The sequence below is a fragment of the Palaemon carinicauda genome, chromosome 3 (genome assembly GCF_036898095.1).
Source record: "Palaemon carinicauda isolate YSFRI2023 chromosome 3, ASM3689809v2, whole genome shotgun sequence".
NCBI classification, from domain to species: Eukaryota; Metazoa; Arthropoda; class Malacostraca; order Decapoda; family Palaemonidae; genus Palaemon; species Palaemon carinicauda.
In genome coordinates, this window is record NC_090727.1 from 142,457,159 (window position 1) to 142,461,959 (window position 4,801).

The window sequence follows — 4,801 nt, forward strand, 5'->3', positions numbered from 1 at the left end:
GTGGGAAGCAGTCACTCTCCCCCCAGCTCCGCCTCTCTAATATCTCACAGGAATAAGAAACAGGAGGGGGGGTTCCCAGTCATCACGTCTGGTCCCTTTTAGTCGCCTCTTACAACACGCAGGGATACGATGGCGCTATTCTAATTGTTGTTATGCCCCCCTGGCCACTGTACAGTAAAGATTTTGTGGTACAGGTAATTGTATCTTCTGCTCCATGTATGCAAATAACATTATTAGCTGGTTGATGGGAATGTATTGAATGAGTGGCATTTTTGAAAAACGGATTTTGAAGCAAAGCGAAAAATCTTTTTGGGTGAGATGGCCATGTCGTCCTGATGGAAGATTCCTTTAGGCAGCTTTCTAAGGGATATTTAGCCAAATATCCCTAGAAAGCTGCCTAAAGGAACCTTCCATCAGGACGACATGGCTTGAGCCCAAAAATAAATATTTTTGTTACACATCCAACACTTCTATGATGTTTGATAATCGTGTATCTATTCTTATGTTAACTTTATTGGTGGAATAAGTATGAGCTGGAATAGTTTCTCTTATAAGTTTTTGAGGTAAAAATGTGCGATAAAGCAATTTCGTAATGGTCCCCTATTCTGTCTTATGAAAATTACGGGTAGAAAACTAGAAAACTGCTAGATCTCATCGGTTTTTAAAACCAATTGACAAAAGATCATCTTAAAATTCATTACAAAAACTCACCTGTGGTATTGAATTTCTCAAAGTATATAGTTATTTAGTGAATATTACCTTTTAAATGGATCGATGCAAATACATTTTAATGAAAAGATTTTATGTAATTCATCGTAAGCCTATTTGTTCATATATACAGAGTGATCTTATTTCAACTTGATTCAATAGTAATATTGCATAGCACAAATCACGGTGAGTCTGGACAAGTGAAGAAGTGTAGGTGAGGAAAGATGGAATCAAGATTGAGCAAAGCAGTCTACTCCACAATTGGAATAAAGACCAGGAGTAGTAGGTGGAAGGATAACGTTTTGTGTGCTAATGTTATTTTCTGATTCTGTTTCTGGTGAGTAAACCAATGTAATAAAATAAAACAAATGTACACAAACTTGATCTGATTTTATTTTTCCTTTGCTTTTTACACACACACACACACACACACACACACACATATATATATATATATATATATATATATATATATATATATATATATATATATATATATATATATATATATATATATATATATATATATATACATATACAGTATCTGATTTTATTCTGCCTTTGCTTTTTACACACACACACACACACACACACACACACACACATATATATATATATATATATATATATATATATATATATATATATATATATATATATATATATATATATATATATATATATACACATACATATACAGTATCTGATTTTATTCTGCCTTTTGCTTTTTACACACACACACACACACACACACACACACATATATATATATATATATATATATATATATATATATATATATATATATATATATATATATATATATATATATATTACTGTACATATTTTTGTTAAGTCTGTGGATCAATACTGACCTACTAGTTGCTAATACAACCAGGTGTTAGAATATGTAGCTTAGTGAGTGTAGTCTATTCCAGCATGCCATTGCTTTATAGTACTGAGTGAACACCCCAGTTCTGGCACTTATATGGTCCAAATTCCAAATTTTTAATGATATTTTTTTTTCTTAATTTGGATTATATATATCAACACTTGAATAAAAATGTGTGTGTGGACTGTTGGACTCTTGCCTAATTAGTGTGGAGTAAGGGAACCATTCCTCTATGTTATGTAATCATTAATAATGTGCCAGTGAACTTTTTGGGCTCAAGCCATGTCGTCCTGATGGAAGGTTCCTTCAGTAGCTTCCTAAGGGTATATATGACTACGTGTAAAGGAATGCCCTTAGGAAGCTACTGGAGGAACCTTCCATCAGGACGACATGGCTATCTCACCCAAAAATAGATTTTTCGCTTCGCTCAAAATCCGTTTTTTAATTTGGCTATCCATCCCACGGTTCAGATCTCACAGTAAAGAGTACCTATTTTAGTTCGTATGTTTCTTTGTTATTTATCAAGGCTATTTCATACTCCAATCTGTTTCACTAAGTTTTTGTACTTTTAGGTGGATTTCACAAACTTTCGTAAAGGGATTCCCTTTTGGCACATTGACTTTATTTATGAAAGGGTAAATGCTGGCGTGAGACCAGCTTAATCTATGTTGGCAATTATTATTGTTATTATTATTATTATTACTTGCTAAGCTACAACCCTAGTTGGAAGAACAGGATACTATAAGGCCAGGGGCTCCAACGAGGAAAATAGCCAAGTGAGGAAAGGAAAAAAGAAAATTTTTTAAGGAGTAGCAACAATAAAAGTAAATAGTTCTAATATAAACTATAAAAACTTAAACAAAACAAGAGGAAGCAAAATTAGAGAGAATAGTGTGCCTAAGTGTACTCTCAAGCAAGAGAACTCTAATGCAAAACAGTGGAAGACCATGATACAGAGGTTATGGCACTACCCAAGAATAGAGAACAATGGTTTGATTTTGGAGTGTCCTTTTCCTAGAAGAGCTGCTTACCATAGCTAAAGAGTCTCTTCTACCCCTACCAAGAGGAAAGTAGCCACTGAATTACAGTGCTGTAGTTAACCCCTTGGGTGAAGAAGAATTGTTTAGCAATCTCGGTGTTGTCAGGTATATGAGGAGAGAGGAGAATCTGTAAAGAATATGCCAGACTATTCGGTGTATGTGTAGGCAAAGGGAAAGTGAACCGTAACCAGAGAGAAGCCAATGTAGTTCTGCCAGGCCTGTCAAATGACCCCATAACTCTCTAGTGGTAGTCACATAGAACGAAAAAGCTCAACCAAAACTCTTCGATGGAATTCTACCAAGCTACAAAATAGAAAGTAATTTAAGAAGTAAGTGTGATTGGGACTGTCAAAATCTCTCTAACCTTCAACTGTGCTTCCTTTTCAAACCACTTGTTAACCTTACTTATCCTTTAGTGTTACTTGAAATTCACTTCCTCATATCTTATCTCGATCAACCTGCAGTAAATCTATTGAGAATTTAAGGCGACGCCTATATGACCCTTTGGGATGAGGTTATGTAACGTATGGATGTTATCAATAGCTCTTGAGATGATTACGCTTATAGGGTTTTATATGATAATTATAATCACGTACAGTACACAAAAAAACAACCCCCCTCTCTCTCTCTCTCTCTCTCTCTCTCTCTCTCTCTCTCTCTCTCTCTCTCTCTCTCTCTCTCTCTCTCTCTCTCTCTCTCTCTCTCTCTCTCTCTCTCTCATATATATATATATATATATATATATATATATATATATATATATATATATATATATATATATATATATATATATATATATATATATATATATATATATATATATATATATATAAGATAGGCAGGATATAAAATAAGAATGACAAATAATAGATGAGCACTGAGATTAACAGAATGGGACCCTAGAGTGCAAACGAAGCAGGGGAAGGAAGAGAAAACGAATGATTGACGAGCTACGAAAATCTGCGAGTAGACTGACATAGAAAGACCATAAGCAGACGTATAAAGCTATGAGGTTATTGTAGTCATTCTTAATAAAGTGACATGTAGACTTATTTGTCACTGTATCCTTCCATACATCTTGCTGTCCAACTCCTCTGAACTTTTACTTCATTGTGCTACTGCAGGTTTTTTCAATATTTGCACCTTGGATATGAATGGCCCGACTGGTCCCATACATCCATTATTCATAAATCTAAAGGTGAAAAAAAAATGAAAATACTACACACCGATAAAGCTTATCGACAAACTTAATCTATCGTTCATATTTAATCTTTTCTTTCGATTAATCTATCGTTCATATTTAATCTTCTTGCGATAAACCTTAAAAGCATACGTGTTCTCTTCAAAGTTAAACTTAAAATATGCCAAAAATATTATATAAACTGCAGTATTATGCTAAGTGTATAACCTACGAAATATATAAACTTTAATCCCCTATGCAGAATTATATTACTAGGTGGCAACTGCCTCTTGAGTAAGGGTTGTCAGAAATATGATGATTGACACTCTTGAAGTGGACAGTCACGGGAAAGGAGTCAAAGGACCCTATCACACGCTATCGGGATTGGTATAACAAGTGTGCCGTGTGCTTACGCAGAAACATTACTAACACCGGGCAACTTACTCAGCTGGTCACAACAGAGTGGTGCATCTGCATCAGCTGATCAGTGCCAGACTGGCTGCCAGGATTTTCGGTAGTAGAACCGGATTTGTTCTCTGCATAACATTACGTCAATTTGTCTAGTTTTAATGATGGTGTTTGAAAAAGGAATATGTTAAGGTGCTAAAACTAAAATAACGAAAAGATTAAGTCTATGATGAATAGTGAAACCCGAATAAAATAGCAATCAATAACCTTGTTGTGACAAGAATAGCGCGAACGTCTCAAACCTCACGGGCTTCTAAGACAGTGTTTCGGCAATCGTCATTCTCTGTCAGAAGCCGCTGACAAGTTGACAGCAACTGTAGTCAGTCTGACTAACTGACAATGAATCGCCAAGTGATACAGTCATCTTTGTTTACGTTTCTTACCAAGACGTTGTCAACATCCTGATAAGAGACTGCAAGGGCAGGAATTCACAATATATTTGCCTGTCTTGATAAAGCACAAGTAAGTATTCAGTAGCTGAAATTGCTTTGTCCAGAAGCATTGGTTTATACT

At 34.9% G+C, this 4,801-nt stretch overlaps 1 protein-coding gene across 1 annotated transcript in view; it reads left to right on the plus strand.

Moving 5' to 3' along the window:
* The first annotated feature begins 4,234 nt into the window (after window positions 1-4,234).
* Window positions 4,235-4,801, plus strand: part of LOC137638581 (proton-coupled folate transporter-like) — a 74,041-nt gene continuing 73,474 nt past the window's right edge. The window contains exon 1 of the mRNA XM_068370767.1: window positions 4,235-4,750. The gene's annotated coding sequence lies outside the window, so the exon portion shown is untranslated. The remainder of the gene's footprint in view (window positions 4,751-4,801) is intronic.